Here is a 21,311-nt window from a genome sequence, read left to right on the forward strand (position 1 = left end):
AAATAATGGAATGAATGAATTAATTCTTGGGAAGTGGGCAATGTTTGCGAGATCAACATTTATTGCCCAACCCAGTTAGTTACCCTTGTGAAAGTGGCAGTGGCACTTCTTGTCATTAGCGGGTCCGACTCAGCATTCTCCGGGCCCTCCGCGATGCTCCGCCTCTGGTGGGTCAAAACCTAACTGCGCAGTTCACTTGTGCTTTAAAAAAACGTGAAACAAGCGTTGTGGCTGCTGAGGGAGAAAGAGGGGGTACGGAAAGTGTCCAACATCGCCATAGTTTGCTGATGGTTGTGTCGCTGTCCGGGGGGCTGCTGCCAGGGCCGGGGATTGTAGCGGGGGGGGGGGGGGGGGGGGGGGGGGGGGGTGGCGAGGAGGTGGGCTGTGGGGTCGGGGATGAATCACCATTGCCACAGCTGGCAAGGCAGCCATGCAGCTGCACATGCTGCTTAGTGTAAACTTAGGGTCATGGGCCATTGACATAGACATAGAACATACAGTACAGAAGGAGGCCATTCGGCCCATCGAGTCTGCACCGACCCACTTATGCCCTCACTTCCACCCTATCCCCGTAACCCAATAACCCCTCCTAATCTTTTTGGTCACTAAGGGCAATTTATCATGGCCAATCCACCTAACCTGCACGTCTTAGGACTGTGGGAGGAAACCGGAGCACGGGAAGAACGTGCAGACTTTGCATAGACAGTGACCCAGTGGGGAATCGATCCTGGGACCCTGGCGCTGTGAAGCCACAATGCTATCCACTTGTGCTACCGTGGTGCCTGTGGTCGTATAAGTGTCCCCCCAGGCCAGCCCCCTAGGTGCCCTCTGGCCCCAGCCGCTCCATCAGCTGTATGGGCACGCTCCAGCACAACTAGTGCCATCTTGTTGGCTGGGATGGTGTGTGTGGGGAGTGTGAAGTGTGTATATGTGGCAGCAGCTTGTCAGCCTCCCAAGTGTCAATCATGGGCCTGGCGAACCTCACACCGCTTTTCCTTGGAATAGATTGTATTCCACGTGGCGTCCGTGCTAGCCCCTCCACAGTTGCTGAATCGATCCAGGTTCAGCGCCAGTTTTGTTGTCGTGAAAGCCCACAAATTCTATGTTGGCTCAACACTTAGGGCGGGATTCTCCGTTACCCGATGCCAAAATTGTATTCGGCGATCGGGCGGAGAATCTCCATTTGCGACCGAATCGTGGCCGGCACCGTTTTACAGGTGCTCCACCCCCTCCAAATCGGCATCATTGAGGCACGCGCCACACGCCGTGGTGATGGCATCCGTGCGTCACTTTGAGGCCCGCCCCTAATGGGCCGAGTTCCCAACCGTGCTGGTCGCATGTGGTCTGAGTTATTGTAACCCCGGCGATGGCAACTGCGGACTGTGTCCATCGCCGCCATAGTTGGGTGGGAGCCGTGCTGCTGGCAGGGGGGGCTTTGGCGAGGGCTGGGGGGACTGGTGCGGGGCGCCCTGGGGTTGGCGAGGCCGGGTCCGTGCGAGGCCGGCACCATGTTGTACGGCGTGACCGCTGCAGGTAGTCGCCGTGCGCATGCGCAGCCACAATTCTCCAGCTGTTTATGTCGGGAAAGCAGGAAGTTTTCCGTGGCACGGCTGCTAGTCCCCCACCGGGTGGAGCATCGGTGTGGGGACGGTGCTGACTTTTTCATTGTAAAACTAGACACATCCTCCGGACATAGGGCTCGATTCTCTGATTTTGAAGCTATATCCACAGGAAGTGTCTAGTCTTATGATGAAAAAGTCGGCAGCGTCCCCGCACCGATGCTCCACCCAGTGGGGGACTAGCAGCTGCGCCACGTAAACCGCCCCGCATTCCCGACAGAAACCACCAGAGAATTGCCGTGTCCGTGGCCATGCATGCGCGCGGTGACGACCTGCAACTGTCCCGCCGTACAACATGGTGCAGGCAGCGCGCGGACCTAGACTGCCAGATAGTGCCCCCCGTAACTCCTCTTGCCACCCCTGGACCCCCCCCCCCCCCCCCCCCCCAACAGTCCTCCCAGATTCTGCCGAAGCTCCTCCGGCCTGCAGAACGGCTCCCCACCCCCAACTGGCGGCGCTGGACACAGTCTGCAGCTGCCATGCAAGGTTGACGAAAACTCAGAGGACAAATAATTCTCGCCGTCAGGGGTTGGGGCATCAGGGGAGGGCATTCAGGTGACGTCCTGAGGCAGTCCCAACGACATGTGGTGTACTCACTGATGACGCCATTTTGGAGGGGGCAAAGCATTTGAAAACAGGCATCGTCCCCGATTTCGGCGCAAGAAGTGATTCTCCACCCGATCGGCGAATGCGATTTCGGCGTCGGCAAGCGGAGAATCCCGCCCATAGCCTCAAAATCGGAGAATCCAGCTCTGAATCACAGAAACGGATAATCCCGCCCAATGGGCTGGACTCTCCGTTTGAGAGACTAAGTCCCCACAGCTGGCGTGAAAACGGTGCTGTTTTACGCCAGGGAAACGGGCGCAAAACGGCCACTGATTCCCTGTTTTGCTGGGGGTTAGCAGGGAGGCAGCGTGGAGCTCGCAGCAATAGCTACCGATATGGCCCTGAGCATTTCTGGGACCGTGGCCGCGCATGCGCACGGCGGTGGCCTGCAGCGGCCGTGCCGTGCTTCATGGCGAATTCAGCCCGCAGACCTGGACTGCAGAAGTAGTGCTCCCTTTCTCCTGCTCGCGCGCCGCGGACCGCCCACCCACAGTGCCCCAGCCCCAAATGAAGCCCCCCTGCCCGCGGATCGGCACTCCCCTGACTGTGGCAGCACCGGACTGAGCCTGCAGCCGCCAGGCAAGGTTCCCGGACGGTGTGAGCACACATAACCAATGCCATCAGGAACTCGGCCGGTCGGGAACGGAGCATTGCGGGCCGGGCCTCGGGCAGTGGGTGGAGTACGCCGCTTTTCAGGTGGCGGAGAATCCGAAAACCTGCACCACCCCTGATATTGGTGTCTAAACGGATTCTCCGCCACGTCGTCGAACGTGATTTCTGCGTCGGGGAGCGGTGAATCCAGCCCAATGTGTTTTGGCGGGAATAACAAATTCTCCATTCTCACTTGCAGCGAGATGGCAAGGGAGGAGATCGGAAAATTCTCCAGCAAATGTTCAACATTTTTATGAGAATGATTTACAAATAATACAAAGTTAAAACTACACATTGCTAATACCTGTCATTATAAGTCAAAGTATAAATATTCAGCCACTATTGTGAAATGATGTTTAACAGGGATACAATTGAGGAAAGAACTTAATTGGTACAAGTGCCTGAATTTCAAAATAACAGGTTGTGGCTAAACGGATGACCTCAGTAAGAGAAAGAAGCACACAATCCCTTGAAGACAATGGGCTGGATTCTCCGCAGCCCCACGCCGACACCGTGACCGCGCAGGGGCGGAGAACCCACTTTTATACAAAAATCGGGCCCGGCGCCGGTCCAGCGATTCTACGGGCCCCGAAAATCAGCTTGACCGCGGAGTGCGCTGCGCGGCTGGGGGCCATTGCCAGAGGCCCGCCCAGTAAACCTCTGCTCCCGACCGGCTGAGTTCCCGATGGCGTGGAACTAATCACCTGTTGTCAATCGGGATGCTGGTCTGGGCAGGGGGATCGGAGGCCAGATTAAATCCGTAGGTTTAAGATGCTCAGGCGCGCGGCCAATCGGGTGGTCTCATTTATCGGTTTGGCTCCGCGTTCCGAGTCTTGCATGGAGCTCGGTGCGGCCGCTGGAGGCTACCGCCGTGCGCATGCGCGGGCTCCGAACCAGAAGTGCGGGGACCCGTATCCGCAGCTAAAGCTGCGAGATTTTCTCCGGGTCCCTGCCGGCCCCTGCAGGGCATTGAATTTGGTCAACATTTTTATCGGAATTTCAGGAGTAAACTCCACCGTTTTTACGCTGGCTTGGGAACATCGTCCCATTTTGGGAGAATCCAGCCCACAATGTTTTCTTTTAATATTGCAAGACATAATTCAGCCCACCATATCCTGTGTTTGTAAAGTGCAGTTAAATGCAGTACAAACGGGATTAAAGTTAGGAGTCGACATCATTTACTTGAACTTAATAAGCTCCAAATAATTACATTGATTAATTAAAGTCTAGTGAGAAAAGGAAACTGGTTCATCGGAAGTGAATTATAACCTTTTGTCTGCACAAACCTTATTCCATAACATCATGTCTTCCTGTCCTTGCCCTGCCTATTGCATCTGCCAGGATTTTAATGGTCACAGCAGTTTCCAACAAACAGGAAGTGAAGGGGGAGCTTGTTTAACAGCATTTTATCTTATAACAGCCACAGCTTTTAGGAAATTAAGATGCACCTGTGGATGCAGTTTATCTATTTCATTTATTTTAAAGTACAATATTGAATAGAGTTCACGCACGCCAGGCTGACCACCCACATTTTACCCTATGTAAGCTTTAAGTCACTCAAAATTCTACAGCCCACGTCTTGACTCTCACAAAGTCCAGTTTGCACATCATCCCTGTGCTTTGCTGATCGACTTTGGCTTCTGGTTAAGCAATCCATCAGTATTAAAATTCTCATGTTTGTTTTCAAATCCCCCCTTGGCCTCCCTCTTCCCTCGCTCTATAATTTCCTCCAAACTTACATTTTTCTGAGACATCTGAATCCCTACAATTCTGTCCTCTTGAGCATTCTTGATTTTAATTGCTCCACCATTGGGTGAATGTTCCTGTCATGTTAGGTACACTGGTATAACACTGGCTGGAACTGGATGCAGCTTAGGTCGAAAAGATACTCCAGACCTTGAAGTTAGTTCAATCAGGTTTATTGAACTAATAGCACAGTTAGCACAGTTTTCTGTGTGTTCGACTCTCTGCTAACTTAAGTGTGGTTACTCTGTCTGACTGAACCAGACTAGCTCTTAGCCATGTGGTGGGGGTGTGAGATTGTAACAACACCCTTGACTGACTCTCTAGATGTTCATGAGTGGAAAGACGCGGAGTGTGAGTGCCTCGTGTCTTTTATAGTCAGATCCCACCCCTGAGTGTCCTGCCTGCTTATTGGTCATGTCCTGTTCTCTGTGTCCATTAGCTGCTTGTCTGTGCCTGCCTGCATATCATTATGTGTGTGTCTGCATATCATGACAGTTCAGCCACTAAGGCTCTGAAAGAAGCAGGGAGGTTTAGGGAACGAATTTGAGTGTTCAGGAGCCCCTGTACACTTGAATACTTCCCCAACCTCCCCGCCTCTTTACCTCTCTTTTTATTGTCCTTTTAAGATCCGCCTCGAGACTCATTTCTTTGATAATTTTCCTTATCATCTCCTTAAGTGACTCACTACCAAATTTTGCTTCGTAATGTTCCTGTGAAGTGCCTTGAGATGCATTATTACATTAGAGGCATCATACAAATATTCCTTACTAGTTCTTGTTTCTATCAATAAAGACCTATCCACTGGGCTAGGTTTTTTCAGATCAAGCAAACCAAAGTGGACACATTCCTTTCTGCAGCATGGTCAACACCAGCAGAAGTTTCTATCAACCAATCCCATACAATGGTGTCCAAAGGCAGTCAAGTCCTTGTTGGTCAAATATTAATATCTTGTTTCAATCGCTAAACAATTGATTATTTTTATTTGCTCTCATGATTGTGGCTCTAGTGAAATAGTAAGTTTTTTTTTAAATTTAGAGTGCCCAATTATTTTTTTCCAATTAAGGGGCAATAATGTGGCCAATCCACCTACCCTGCACATCTTTGGGTTGTGGGGGTGAGGTCCACGCAGACATGGGGAGAATGTGCAAACTCCACACGGAGAGTGACTCTTGTCCTCAGCTCCGTAGGTAGCAGTGCTAATCACTGCATCGCCCTGTGAAATAGTAAATTAACCTGCAACATTATGATGATACTATATGTTAAACACAAAAGTCTCATCATCATGGAAATCAATTTAGAATGGAAGTGTAAAACAACTTTGTGAACTTAGTTTGCAGAATACGTTTGACACTGCTTATAAAGCCAATAGGGAATCCCAGACCCTGCTGGGAGATCATGGATAGAGAAGATTGATGAGGGGACGGAGTAAGAAATATTACACTGATTATTTGGATGGAGAGTATCAATGCAACTTTATCTGGCCTGATGATAAGAGAAAGAGAGTGCAGCTGGAGGAGGCCAGTTTTCGTGGTATGCCACAGGTGAAGATGGTGGAGGGCAAGGGGCAGCGCTGCCTGCCCAGTGGTCGACAGAGCAAATGGTGGCGTTTTTAAATAATAAGTCCAGCAGAGGAAGGAGGTGCCAGACGACCTGGCTAAGGTGGTGGAGCCACTTAGGGCGGCAATTGAGAAAGCGAGACAGAGGCTGGTGGCTCAGGACCTGGCGCTACAGAAGGAGGAGGAGGAGGTGAGAGAGCATGAGGTGCAGATGGCTTCGCTGGCAGTAGAGTTGGGGGTGGTGGACAGCCAGAAGAGGCTGAGAGAAGTTAGAGGACCTGGTGAATCGCTCCAGGCGACGAGATGCCCGAGGGTATCAAGTGAGCAGATGCCGGCAGGTGCATGGCAAGGATGTTGGAGCAGTTGATGAGCGAGGGGACCTTTGATCAGCTCCTGGGGGTGGACTGGGCACACAGGGGTTGAGGAGGAGGCCACAGGTGGGGGAGCCGCTGAGGGCGATGGTAGCACGTTTCTTGGACAAGGAGACGATTCTGCAGTGGGCAAGGCAGACCAGGAGGTGGACCCAGGAAGGGAGTGAGCTGTGGGTCTAGCAGGACCTGGGTGAGGAGCTGGCGAAGAGGAGAGCTGGGTTCAACCGGGTAAAGGCTGCCCTCCTCAAGAAGACAGTGAAGTTTGGGGTTTTGTACCCTTCCCGCTTGTAGGTGACACATCAGAAGCAAGAGTTTTATTTTGACTTGCCGGAGGCGGCAGTGGACTTTATGAGAGACCCTGGACTGGGAGGTGTGTGAGGACACTGAACTTTGGAGAGGAGCTTTGTGTTTAGGGTGAAATGTCTGGGGTGGACATTTTGGGGTCAGTTTCAACAGGTGAGTGGCAAAGCTGAGAGTGATTTTCGTTCTTCTTTGTTTGTTCATGGTTCTTGGGAGGGGGGTGGATTAGAGGGGGATGGGCATGTTGGAGGCCTTGGACAGGGGCCACCATACTAGCTGGGTGGGCTAGTTAACGGACGTGAAATGGGGGTTGCCAGGAGGAGGGGGGGGGGGGGGGGTTGTTATTTGATTGAGTGTGGAGGGTTGCTGACATTGGTGTGGCGCAGCTGGGAAGGGAGAGATGGAGGTGGACATTCGAGGGTGGTCCTGGAGGGGCGCGTGATGTGGGCTGGGGGCTGGCCCAGGAAGGATTATGGCTGATTGGCAGGGGAGGGGGTCCCCCCTCCCCCTGACCAGACTGGTCACATGGAATGTGCGAGGTTGAATGGGCCAGTTAAACGTCAAGTGTATTCACGCATCTGAGGAGTCTGAAAGTGGATGTGGTGTTACTGCAGGAGATGTACCTGAAGTTGGGAATCATATGAGGCCGAGGAAGCGATGGGTGGGGCAGGTGTTCCACTCGGGGCTGGACATGAAAATGAGGGGAGTGGCGGGGTTGGTCAGTAAGAGGGTGGTGTTTGGTTTGGGAGCATTGTGCCTGATCTGGGGGGTAGGTATGTGGTGGTTAGTGGGAAACTGGAGGGGATGCTGGTAGTCCTGGTTAATGTTTATGCCCCAAATTGGGATGATGTGGATTTCATGAGGTGTTGGGGAAGATTCCGGATTTAGATCGGCTCAGCTGATTATGGCGGGGTGGATTTTGGTACTGTCCTGGATCCGAGCCTGGATCAGTTAAACCCAAAGTTGTTGAGGAGGTCCACAGTGGCGGGGCTGCTGTGGGGGTTCATGGAGCACATGGGGCGGCACACCTGTGGAAATGTGGGAGGCTGAGGGCAAAGGAGTTTTCATACTTATCCCATGGACACCGGGTGTATTCCCGGATCGATTTTTTTCTTGTAATGGATAAGGCGCTGCTGGTGGGTGTGACTGACTCACAGCATTCAGCGATCGTGGTCTCTGACCATGCGCCGCATTGGGTGGATTTGCGGTTGACTCGGGGCGGGGGGGGGGGGGGGGGGGGGGGGGCCCAGCGGCCGCAGTGGAGGTAGATATGGGGCTGCTGATGGATGAGGGAGTGTGCGAGCGGGTGTGCCATTCGGGGCTATGTGGAGGTGAATGATACGGGGGAGGTCACAGCCACCACATCGTGGGAGGCTCTTCAGGCTGTAGTTAGGGGGGAGTATATTTCGATTTGGGAGCACAGGAAGAGGGTGGAGCAGGAGGAGAGGGCACGGTTGGTTGATGAGATCTTGAGGGTGGAGAGGAAGTACTCAGTGGCGCTGGAGGAAGGGTTGTTGAAGGAAAGACAGAGGCTCCAAATGGAGTTTGGGTTAGTGGCGACGGGGAAGGGGTGGGGCATTTGCGGAGGGCCAGACGGGCAGTGTATGAATATGGGGAGAAGGCAAGTACGATGCTGGCCCATCAGTTGAGGAAGCAGGCAGCGGAAAGAGAGATGGGTAGAGTGAGGGATGAGGGTCTAAGTGGTTATGGATCCGAAGGGGGTGAATGGGGTATTTGAGGCCTTCTGTAGGAGGTTTTATGAGTCGGAGCCCCTGAGCGGGGAGGAGAGGATGAGGCGGTTCCTGGGCTGGGGTTTCCCATGGTGGAGGAGGGGCGAGTGCAGGGCCTGATGCTCCGATGGGGCTGCAGGAAGTGATGGATGGAGATGATCCAGGCAGGGAAGGCCCCAGACCCGAATGGGTTCCCAGTGGGGGGAATATCCCCCTACTTTGTCGAAGTCTTCTATCTCCCTGGTTCTTAATAAGGATAAGGACCCGGAGCAGTGTGGGTCATACCACCCGATATCGCTGTTGAATGTCGTTGCCAAGTTATTGGCAAAGGTGCTTGCATAGCGGATTTGAGGACTGTGTGCCGGGGTTGATTGGGGAGAATCAGACAGGTTTTGTGAAAGGAAGGCAGTTGTCAGCAAATGTCTGGAAGTTACTGAACGTGATTATGATGCCCTCGGTTGTGGGGGGGTTGAGGTAGTAGTGGCGATGGACACGGGGAAGGCTTTTGATCAGCTGCAGTGGGCGTATTTGTTTGAGGTGTTGAGGAGGTTAGGGTTTAGACAGGGGTTTGTGGATTGGGTCTGGCTGCTGTATAAGGCGCTGGTGGCAAGTGTGCGGACGAACTGAATGGGTTTGGGTTCTTTGGGTTACACCTTGGGACAAGGCAGGGGTGTCTGCTCTCTCTGTTGCTTTTTGCCTTGGCGATAGAGCCACTGGCAATGGTGCTTGGGGCGTCACGGTTTTGAAGAGGGATAGAGCGGGTGGGGGGTGGGGTGGGGGGTGGGGGGGTTCGAGCATAGGGTTTTGTTGTACGCAGCTGAGCTGTCATAGAATTTACAGTGCAGAAGGAGGCCGATCGAGGCCGATTTGGCCCATCGAGTCTGCACCGGCCCTTGAAAGAGCTCCCTACTTAAGCCCACACTTCCACCCTATCCCCGTAACCCAGTAATCCCACCTAATCATTTTTTTTGGACACTGAGGGCAATTTAGCAATCCACCAATCCAACTAACCTGCACATCTTTGGACTGTGGGAGGAGCACCCGGAGGAAACCCACACAGACACAGGGAGAACGTGCAGACTTCGCACAGACAGTGACCCAAGCTGGGAATCGAACCTGGGACCCTGGAGCTGTGAAGTAACTGTGCTAACCACTGTGCTACCATGCTGCCCACTGTTATATATTTCAGACCCAATAGGCTGCATTGTGGGGATCATGGGGATTCTGGGCAAATTTGGATGGTTTTTGGGGTATAAGTTGAATATGGGTGGAGGATAGGTGTGGGTGGTGCGCGGGGCGGCTCGCGAATCAGATCCACATGTTTGGGGAGTGACCAAGATTGAGGGGGTTCTGGCAGGGGTTCTCGGATGTTAAGTCCAAGGTTCTGGGGGTGAAGGTGGCCCTGAGTCCGTAGGTGGTGATATTTGGTGTGTCAGAAGACCTGGTGTACGTGGGGAGGGGGGTGGGGGGAGAGAGGCCGATACATTGGCCTTTGCCTCCCTGATAGCCCTGAGATGGATTTTGTTACGTTGGAGGGAGCCGGAGCCACCGAAGACAGAGTTTTGGGTGAACGACCTAACAGAATTCCTACGGTTAAGGAAGATCAAGTTTGGTCTGCGGGGGTCGGTAGAAGGTTCACTCGGAGGTGGAAACTGTTCATCGATTTCTTCAAGGAGGATTAAGAGATCAGCAAGATGGGGGCTTACGGGGGAGGGTAAGGCGGTGTTAAAAAAGGGGAAGGTGTGACGTGGTTGGGAGTCGCTGCCAGATGGGCTGGAGGATTGGGGTTGAGGTTGCTGGTTGGATTGATGTGATGGTCCTTTGTTGCTTTCCGGTTGTTCTTTTGATATTTTGTATATTTATATTTTATTGAAAAGCCTTGATTAAAAATATTTTCAAAAAAAAGAAAATCAGGGCCATTTTTTAATGAATGAGGATTACTGGGATCGGCTCACTCAACTGCTTCTGCAGACCTGATAATAATTAGACAAACTCGTGTGTCATCTGGCTCAACCAGTAACTCACTTGCTTATGAATCCGAAGGTTATGGGATCAAACCCACATCTACATGATGGTGTGGTACTGAGACAGTGAATGTGAAATGATTTGGGGGTGACTTGAGGACGAAGTGCCATACCGGTGCAGGATGTTTCTATTGTATGAATGCTGAAATATGTCTCAAGTTCACATATATGTTTTCCAGACGTCTTTGTTGGTATTTTAATTCGTGCTTCAAACACAAGAAGTAATCATAACCCTAAAAATACTGGTCCTGGAGTTTGTAGTGTGGGTCACATACATAACTAACCTCAAACCAGATGAATAAATCTGAAGGATGTTTCTCTTATAATTAAGAAAATAGCTACGCACTAGGATGGCACCACATCAAGGGTTCAGAATGAACTCTGAAAGCTTCATGTTAATGTTCCAAATATTGCATATTATTAAATATTTGTGCGTAATTTCCTGCCTAAACAGGATTTCCATTTAAAATAAACATCTCTGCATTCTTTCTAGAATGCCAGATCTGATGCACTGTTACAGTCTCCAAATATGTCACCAAGACTGACCATAATAAATGTACTCTGTCCTGTCCTACTTCAGCTTGCACTGTATTTGTGATTCGAAAACAAATAAAACCTCTGGAATGAGCGGAGAGAGATGTTTTGCATTTGTTTTGCATGTGGAACATGGGTGCTGTAGAGTGAAGTATCCTTTCTGTTGGAACAGGTTTTTAAAATTATTTTGTGGGATGTAGGCATTGTTAGTTAGGCCAGCATTTATTGCCCAGCATTTATTGCCCAGCATTTATTGCCCATCCCTAATTGCCTTTGGGTGGGATACAAGAGTTGGGACGGTTTTCAGTTCTCGAATGCAGCCTCAGGGGAAAGGTCACTTGGGGATTTTCATCGAGTTGCCCCTTAACTGGTGTGGAGACAGGGCCACTGTTCAATTAAGGAGAGTGGACGCGCTCTTGAAGCTGGAGAGGCAGTTAAGGGCTTCCAGCCTGAGAGGAACAGCAGCTTGTAACAGAAGCAACTGGGAGGGGACTTCAACTCTCCTTCACCAGCTTTCTTAAAAGTTTAAATAAATAGGTAGTCTTTATGATGGGGAGGACATGGTGTTGAAAATGTCACTCAACATTAAATAGGATGCCAAGATTGCGAACTGTCTGGTTGAGCCTGAGACAATGACCAAGGAGGGCTTGAAGTTGCTGGCTTGGAAATGGAGTTTGTGGTGACAACCAAAGACCTTCCCAATGTTTACTTGGCAATTCTGCTGATCCAATGATGGATGTCACACAAGCAGCCAGCTATCAGGGACGCAATGAAGGGGCCTAGAGATATGGTAGAAAAGCAGGAAGTCATCAGAGTGGACAGGAAACCTGAGACCATGATCTGTGGCAGGTAGATGAGAAAAAGGAGAGTGCCAAGATAGATCCGAGGGGGACTTTCAGGAAGAGAAGTTATTTCCGGATGTTCTCAGGCTAGGACAGGATGGGTAAGGGTGGAACCAGGCGAGGTCAAGATAATGGAGGAGAGACACTAATTAATCACTGCATCTGACTCAAACACATGGGGCGTCATTCTCCGACCCCCCAGAGGGTCGGAGAATGGCCGTTGGCCGCCGTGAATCCCGCCCCCGCCGGTTGCCGAAGTCTCCGAAGGGAGAAAAGTCGGCGGGGCGTTAATGTCGCCGCTGCCGCGGAGAATGTCACGGGTCTGCGCAAGGCAGCCGATTTTCAGCCTGTCGATATTCTCCCTTCCGGATGGGCCGAAGTCCCGTCGACGTGATGACCGTTCACGTCGACGTAAATTAAACCTCCTTTTCATCGGCGTGACCCGGTGCTCCAGGCTCACGCCGACCAGCGTGGAGGTGAATGATGGCCTGGGGGGTTGGCTCTGGGCAGGCAATGGCGTGGCCGCAGTCTGAATGCGTGAGGAGAGGTGTGTCTCGGGTTGTGTGTGTGTGTGTGTGCGGCGGGGGGGGGGTTAGAGTAGGCTGGGCTCCGGGGGAGTGCCGGGAGGGGGTCCGTGCCGGGGAGGGGGATGGGGGGGGGGGGGGGGGGTCCGGCTGGGGTGGAGGTTGGGGGGGGGGTCCGTGCCGGGGTGGAGGTTGGGGGGGGGGGTCCGTGCCGGGGTGAGGTTGGGGGGGGGTCCGTGCCGTGCCGGGGTGGAGGTTGGGGGGGGGTCCGTGCCGTGCCGGGGTGGAGGTTGGGGGGGGTCCGTGCCGTGCCGGGGTGAGGTTGGGGGGGGTCCGTGCTGGGGTGGAGTTTGGGGGGGGGTCCGTGCCGTGCCGGGGTGAGGTTGGGGGGGGTCCGTGCTGGGGTGGAGGTTGGGGGGGGGTCCGTGCGGGGGTGGAGGTTGGGGGGGTCCGTGCCGGGGTGGAGGTTGGGGGGGGATCCGTGCTGGGGTGGAGGTTGGGGGGGGGTCCGTGCCGGGGTGGAGGTTGGGGGGGGGTCCGTGCTGGGGCGGAGGTTGGGGGGGGGGGTCCGTGCCGGGGTGGAGGTTGGGGGGGGGTCCGTGCCAGGGTGGAGGTTGGGGGGGGGTTCGTGCCGGGGAGGGGGATGGGGGGTCCGTGCCGGGGTGGAGGTTGGGGGGGGGGTCCGTGTCATGCCGTGGTGAGGTTGGGGGGGGTCCGTGCTGGGGTGGAGGTTGGGGGAGGGTCCGTGCTGGGGTGGAGGTTGGGGGGGGTCCGTGCCGGGGTAGAGGTTGGGAGGGGGGTCTGTGCTGCGGTGGAGGTTTGGGGGGGGGGGGGTCCGTGCCGGGGTGGAGGTTGGGGGGGGTCCGTGCCGGGGTGGAGGTTGCGGGGGGGTCCGTGCTGGGGTGGAGGTTGGGGGGGGGTCCGTGCCGGGGTGAGGTTGGGGGGGGGTCCGTGCCGTGCCGGGGTGGAGGTTGGGGGGGGTCCGTGCCGTGCCGGGGTGGAGGTTGGGGGGAGGGGTCCGTGCCGTGCCGGGGTGAGGTTGGGGGGGTCCGTGCTGGGGTGGAGGTTGGGGGGGGTCCGTGCCGTGCCGGGGTGAGGTTGGGGGGGGTCCGTGCTGGGGTGGAGGTTGGGGGGGGGTCCGTGCGGGGGTGGAGGTTGGGGGGGTGGGGTCCGTGCCGGGGTGGAGGTTGGGGGGGGTCCGTGCCGGGGTGGAGGTTGGGGGGGGTCCGTGCTGGGGTGGAGGTTGGGGGGGGGTCCGTGCCGTGCCGGGGTGAGGTTGGGGGGGGGGTCCGTGCTGGGGTGGAGGTTGGGGGGGTCCCTGCTGGGGTGGAGGTTGGGGGGGGTCCGTGCCGGGGTGGAGGTTGGGGGGGGGTCCGTGCCGGGGTAGAGGTTGGGGGGGGGTCCGTGCCGGCGTGGAGGTTGGGGGGGGGGGTCTGTGCCGGAGTGAGGTTGGGGGTGGGGTCCGTGCCGTGCTGGGGTGGAGGTTGGGGTGGGTCCGTGCCGTGCAGGGGTGGAGGTTAGGGGGGGGTCTGTGCCGTGCCGGGGTGAGGTTGGGGGTGGTCCGTGCTGGGGTGGAGGTTGGGGGGGGGATCCGTGCCGTGCCGGGGTGAGGTTGGGAGGGGTCCGTGCTGGGGTGGAGGTGGGGGGGTGGGTCCGTGCCGGGGTGGAGGTTGGGGGTGGGGTCCGTGCCTTGGTGGAGGTTGGGGGGGTCCGTGCTGGGGTGGAGGTTGGGGGGGGGGGGTCCGTGCCGGGGTGGAGGTTGGGGGGGGTCCGTGCTGGGGTGGAGGTTGGGGGGGGGTCCGTGCCGTGCCGGGGTGAGGTTGGGGGGGGGTCCGTGCTGGGGTGGAGGTTGGGGGGGTCCGTGCTGGGCTGGAAGTTGGTGGGGGGTCCGTGCCGGTGTGGAGGTTGGGGGGGGGTCCGTGCTGGGGTGGAGGTTGGGGGGGGGGGGGTCCGTGCCGGGGTGAGGTTGGGGTGGGGGGGTCTGTGCCGTGCCGGGGTGGAGGTTGGGGGGGGTCTGTGCCGGGGTGGAGGTTGGGGGGGGTCCGTGCTGGGGTGGAGGTTGGGGGAGGGGGGGTCCGTGCCGGGGTGAGGTTGGGGGGGGTCCGTGCCGTGCCGGGGTGGAGGTTGGGGGGGTCCGTGCCGTGCCGGGGTGGAGGTTGGGGGGGGGTCCGTGCCGTGCCGGGGTGAGGTGGGGGGGGTCCGTGCTGGGGTGGAGGTTGGGGGGGGGTCCGTGCCGAGGAGGGGGATGGGAGGGCAAGTGAGTTGGTCCACCTGGCCAGGTGCCAGCCTTCAACAGTTGGACCCATGCGGTCCATGCCACCTGGCTGGGGGGAGGAGGGGATATGGGCAATGATGACATGTCGTCGTTCCCCTCCCCCCCACCAGGCCGTCATGTTTTCAGATCATCCAGCAATGTTGGCCGCCGTGGTGGCAGCCGCTCATGTCTATGTTGCCCTGGATGAGGAGGAGGAGGAGGAGGAGGAGGAGGAGGAGGAGCGTGCCAGAGAGGCGGCGCAGGCTGCCGCAGAGGGGCAGGCGGCAGCCGCCCAGGCTGGAGGGACACCTGACCAACAGGACGAGGAGGGGGAGGTGGACGTCGCGGCCCCACGGCAACGGAGGCACCCGAGGGCGCCCCGTGTGTACCGGTCCCGGCAGTCATACCAGGACATCACGGACCGGGAATGCAGGAGGAGACTCCGGATGAGCCGGGAAACCGTGGCACACATCTGCCACCTGCTGGCACACCTGTCACCGCGTGGCACTGGCGGGGGACACCCTCTCCCTGTGTCCGTCAAGGTTACGGTGGCCCTGAACTTTTATGCAACGGGGTCATTCCAGGCACCGAGTGGGGACCTGTCCGGCATATCGCAGACATCGGTGCACCGGTGCATCCGGGCAGTGACAGATGCCCTATATGCCATGGCGCACCGCTACATCCGCTTCCCCGTGGACCGGGCCAGCCAAGATGCCCGGGCCGTGGGCTGCTCTGCCGTGGCCGGGTTCCCCATGGTCCAGGGCGCGATCGATGGGATGCACGTCGCCGTGCGGCCACCTGCAGATAACAGGGCAGTGTTCACTAATAGGAAGGGGACCTATTCGATGAACGTACAGGTGGTCTGCGACCACCGCATGATGATCCTGCACGTCTGCGCCCGTCACCCAGGCAGTGTACACGACTCATTCGTGTTGTCGCGGTCATCCATCCCCGGCATGTACGAGGGACGCCATCCCCGGCTGAGGGGCTGGTTGCTGGGCGACAGGGGCTACCCATTGCGATCGTGGCTGATGATGCCTATACGGAGGCCACGCAATGAGGCGGAGAACCGCTACAATGATGCCCATGTATCGACAAGAGGAGTGATAGAGAGGTGCTTTGGCGTGCTGAAGATGCGTTTCAGGTGCCTGGACCTCTCTGGGGGCGCCCTCCAGTATCGGTCAGATAGGGTCGGCCGCATCATTGTGGTGTGCTGCGTCCTGCACAACATAGCCCAGCAGAGGGGCGATGTGCCGCAGGCAAAGGAGGGCGGAGTGGAGGAGCAGCAGGAAGAGGCCCAGTCCTCCCCAGATGAGGGGGATGGGGGCAATGGTCAGGGCAGACGGGGTAGACACAGGCGGGTGGCTGTCCACCGTTACCGGCTGGCCCAGCGGGCACGGGACAGACTGATAGACGCCTGCTTCACTGACTAGATGGGCGTGGGAATCGGGTAGTATGGCCACAGACCGCACACCATGGCAACAGCCGACCACCCACACCCCCCACCCATCCACCCACCCAGCACCCTCACCCCCCTCCCCAACCCCACCAACCCCACCCGCATGCACACCACCACCCCCCCCCCCCCCCATTGCCGATCCACCTGCGGCACAACGGGCCGGGCTCACACAGTTGCGGGTGTCTATCGCAGGCCATGGAGGATGATGACAACCCGCCCTGCGATGAGCTCCTGGCTCTACATCGTTGGACTATGTCTGACCCATGGCCACAGTACCACCATCCACCCGGACCATCCCTGCATGCGGCTGTGACACTGCAGTGCACGGTCCCGTCCTCTGCCCGGGGGATGTTGATGGCGGCGCAGGGGGAAGGGGGCAGACTCACCTGGGGCTGAGGTAAGACCATCCCTCACACACACACTTGCGCTCAACGTACATGACACCCCCGCACACTTTGGACAGAGCACAAAGGCAGCTTCGGTAGGTGTAACATTGACTTTAATAACCAAAGGAGTTCATGCACGTGCCCTAGCCCCTAAAACTCATCTGTGCCCTGCACCCGTGCCAACTTACTCAGTGTCTAATTGTTTGGCCTTACGGGCCCTTTGACTACGTCTACGTGGTTCCCCAGACGGTACAGCAGAACTGGAGGTGGACTCCTGTGATTCCTGCCCTCTGACACTGGATCCCTTTGGCGGCCGTTTCCTGGGGCGTCCTGGCCTAGATGGGCCAGGCTGCGGCCCGGGCGACTGGGATGGTGAGCTGCCAGCCTGTCCTGCCCGTTGTCCACCCGATGCACCTGGGACGGAAGGGGGGGAGTCCGAGGTGTCGCGGTGTACCGGGACCTCCCCTACAGAGGGAGCCGGGACGGACCACATCACCTCCTCCTCCCTCGGGTGCCCGATGGCCCCCAGGCCTCTACATGGGTGGGGGATGCGAACGGACTGGCCATCCGACACCCCCCCGACATCTGGTGCTGCCAGTCCTGGAGGCGCGTGCTGGTATCGACAGGGGTCTGCAGGTTTGCAGCCATGGAGCCCAGGGTGTTGGCCAACCCTGTCTGTGACAGTGCGAAGCCAGCTCGCACATGGCCACTGGCGCCGATGCCCTCAGCGATGGCCTGCAGAGACTGGGCCATGGCCTGCTGAGACTGGGCCATGGCCTGCAGAGACTGGGTCATGGCCTGCTGAGACTGGGCTATGGCGTTGAGCGCCTCTGCCATCTGTCGCTGGCACTGGCTCATGGCCTCCTGTGAGAGGGCAGCCATTTCCTGGGCCACAGACGCTGCCTGCAGGGAAGGCCCCAGGCCTCGCAAACCGTTCCCCATGTCTGACACCGTCGCACCCATTGCCTCCACCGCGGACGCCACCCGTGCGGTGTCGGCCTGGGTGGCACGCATGACCGGCACCACTCCCAGCTCCTGGACGCGGGTGGACTCCCCCACCTGCGACCGCAGCCGCCGCAAGCCGCCGCAAGCCGCCCGTCACCCTCTTCGCTCGTCTCCGGGTTGGTGGTTGCATCGGATCTATGTGTGGGTGTGGTAACTCCAGGAACCCGGGATCCATCTGGGCGGCAGATGTTCGCTTGGGCTGGGCTGCCCTCCGACCGCCCGGTCCCTCTGCTGCTCCTACCTCTACCTGCTGTACCGGGACGGCTGTGTTGTGCGCACCAGTGAGTGTACCAGACGCCTCATCACTAAAGTGCCCAACCGTGGTGAGTGTTTCTGCGATGGTGGAGGGTGTTGGTGACAGCAGTGGCGTTGTGTCGTGCTCTTCGTCCCACTCTGAGTCCATGGCACTTTGGGGTGGGGGTTCGTCTCCACCCATCCACTCTGAGTCACTGTCCGGTATTTCGTCTTCCTGGGTAGTGCTGTCCCGGGTAGGGGTGTCCTGGGTAGTGGTGTCCTGGGTAGTGGTGTCCTGGGTAGTGGTGTCCTGGGTAGTGGTGTCCTGGCTCGGATGTGACGGGGGCCTGTGGCTGCCCCCCTCGTCGCTGGGTGGTCGCTCCCGCACGTGACGGGGGTGTCGTCTCCCTGTTGCTCCAGGTCTCTCCGTCTCCTGTGGTCTCCGCGGGGCATCCTGCGGGCGTCGCATGCTGGAGGGTGCGGGTCTCTCCGTCTCCTGTGGTCTCCGAGGGGCATCCTGCGGGCGTCGCATGCTGGAGGGTGCGGGTCTCTCCGTCTCCTGTGGTCTCCGAGGGGCATCCTGCGGGCGGTCTTCATCTGCGGGGATAGGTGCCTGGATGTTTGGTCCTGCGATACACATTGAAACATGCATGGTTAGACATCAGGCAGTGATCAGGTGATACGGGGGAGGGGGATATAGGGGAGGGGGGATATGGGGACGGGCTGTCGGTGGCTCACTTGCTAGTACGCCCCCGACCTCTGCATCAGCAACCTCCCGGTCCTCAGGTCCGCCAGCCAGTTCCAGGGCCCTTTCCTCGTGTTCGGTCAGTGGCCTCTCATCAGCGGGCCCTCCTCTAGTCCTCACATGCTCCCTATTGTTGTGTGCGCGCTTCTCCTGTGGTGGGGGGGGGGGGGCAGGGGTAAAAGGCAACAGTGTTAGGCAGGTATATGAATGCACGCCATCGGTTGCGCGTGCATTGCAGAGGTTAAGGTTAGGGCTGGATTCACTTGGGGATATGGGGGATATGGGGGAGGGGGGGATATGGGGGAGGGGGGATATGGGGGATATGGGGGAGGGGGGATGTGGGGGAGGAGGGATATGGGGGATCTGGGGGAGGGGGGATATGGGGGATATGGGGGAGGGGGGATATGGGGGAGGGGGGATATGGGGGAGGGGGGATATGGATATTGGGCAGGGGGGGGAGGCTCACCCTGCCTGCTCTGACGAGGTCGTTCACCTTCTTGTGGCACTGGGTGCCTGTCCGTGGTGTCAGGGCCACAGCGGTGACGGCCTCTGCCACTTCCCTCCACAGACGCCGGCTGTGGCGTGGGGCAACTCTGCGGCCGTGCCCGGGATGCAGGGCGTCCCTCCTCTGCTCCACCGCGTCCAGGAGCGCCTCCACATTGCGTGACTCGAACCTCGGGGCTGAGCGACGGCCAGCCATCCAGTCGGGTGTTCCGGTCGGGTGGGGGGGAGCAGCGCGGCCTTATGAGCCGTCACGCCGTGCAGCGCGTATGACGCTGCACGGCGTGAACCACTGCGCAAGCGCGGATCCCGTTACGTCGCTGCTAGCCCATTTCGGGCCGGAGACTATCGACCCATTTTTCCGACGTGACGCAAATCGGATTTGCGCCGTTTTTTGCGCCAATCGGCGGACTTTCAGCCGATAACGGAGAATTTCGCCCATGCTTTGCCCTCCACAACAAAATAGTTTTAAACAGGATGCCCTTCACTGCAAAAAAGAAAGAAATATTTACATTTATATAGTTCTTTTCATAGCCACAGGAGCCAATTAATGTTCATTGAGCAAAAAACAGAAAATACTGGTGTGATGAATGATAAGTGTACCTTTAATGTCATGATCCCTTTAAGACCGGGTTTGGATCCCTGGGGGACTCCACCTCTGGCTCCGCCCCCCCAGGGAGCCATATATAAGGTAATGTCCAGTGGGCAGTGAGCACACTTCTCGGCAGCTATCTGGTTCTCTGCTAATTAAAGCCTTTGTATTACCAATCATCTCTCTCGAGTTGTAATTGAGGGCATCTCAATTGGGCAATCAGAGCAGTTCCGACAGCATCTTTGGAGAGAGAAGGGAGCTAACGTTTTGAGTCTGGATGACTCTTTCTCAAAGCTAGAGAACTGGAAATAGCATCAGATTTATGTTGTGGAGCAGTGGGACTAGATAGGGGGCCAGTGATAGGTGGAGATTGACAAAGATGCCCTGGACAGAGAGACAAAAGGAATGTAAATGGAGATGATTAAGGCTAAGAAGGGTGCTAATATTGGCACAAAAAGAGATTTGAATGTGCGAATGGCAGAACAAAAGTGTTTGTTGAAGTGTAGTCACCATTGTAATGTAGGAAATGCAGCAGCCAACATTCATTCAGCAAACTCTCACAAACAGATCATCTGTTTTTTGTGATATTGACCGGGACAGCAGGGATAACTCCCCAGCTCTTCCTCCCAATAACTTCATGAGCCTTCTACATTCACTCGAGCAGGTAGGTGGGACCCCAATTTAATGTCTCATCCAAAAGATTGCACATCCAACAGCACTGTGCTCCCTCTGTAATAATAATAATAATCTTTATTAGTGTCACGCTATTTTAATTTTTTATGTTGTCACAAGTAGGCTTACATTAACACCGCAATGAGGTTACTGTGAAAAGCCCCAATTGCCACCTTCCAGCGCCTGTTCGGGTACACAGAGGGAGAATTCAGAATGTCCAATTCACCAAGCAAACACACCTTTCGGGACTTGTGGGAGGAAACTGGAGCACCCGGACGAAACCCATGCAGACACAGGGAGAACGTGCAGACTCCACGCAGTCAGTGACCCAAGCCGGGAATCGAACCCAGGTTCCTGGTGCTGTGAAGTAATAATGTTAACCACTGTGTTACCATGCCGCCCATAATGCACCGGGGTGTCAGCATTGACTTTGTGTTCAAACCCTGACATTGGTCTTGAACCCAGAACAATGGGGGTTAGAAGCATAAAGGGTATTACTAACTGAACCACAGCTTCATTGATATTTCAGATCTTAAGAACGGAGGAAACTAAAAAGTGCTGAATGCTGTGGAATAGTTCAGTGAAAATATCCTGCATCTGTGATCAAATCTGTTCATTCAACTCCAGTACTTTGAATGTCCAATCGTTAGCTAGTCTGATTTTATAATTGGACAGAAATCAAACAGTATATCACAATGTTTCTTTGCCGTACTATTTTCTGCTGATAAGCCAAGAATAGTGGGTGGGATTCTCCAATAATGGGGCTATGTCCCCATGCCAGCATGAAAAGCGGCGCCAACCACTCCGTCGTCAACGGTCCCCGACAATGGGGAATGCTCCCCTTCCTAGGGGGCTAGGTTGCCGCCGGAGTGGTCCCCGCAGCTCCAGCCGGTGCAGAACGGCCCGTGAGTGTTTGTGGATGCGCAGAACGGCCGGCGTATTTCCGCGCATGCACGGGGG

At 56.6% G+C, this 21,311-nt stretch overlaps 1 protein-coding gene across 1 annotated transcript in view; it reads left to right on the forward strand.

The window, feature by feature from the left end:
* The window catches only part of rhbdl2 (rhomboid, veinlet-like 2 (Drosophila)), a 111,988-nt gene that overhangs the window by 19,008 nt on the left and 71,669 nt on the right, over positions 1–21,311 (forward strand). The window lies entirely within an intron of this gene.

Source organism: Scyliorhinus torazame, chromosome 1, assembly GCF_047496885.1.
Source record: "Scyliorhinus torazame isolate Kashiwa2021f chromosome 1, sScyTor2.1, whole genome shotgun sequence".
Classification (NCBI taxonomy): domain Eukaryota; kingdom Metazoa; phylum Chordata; class Chondrichthyes; order Carcharhiniformes; family Scyliorhinidae; genus Scyliorhinus; species Scyliorhinus torazame.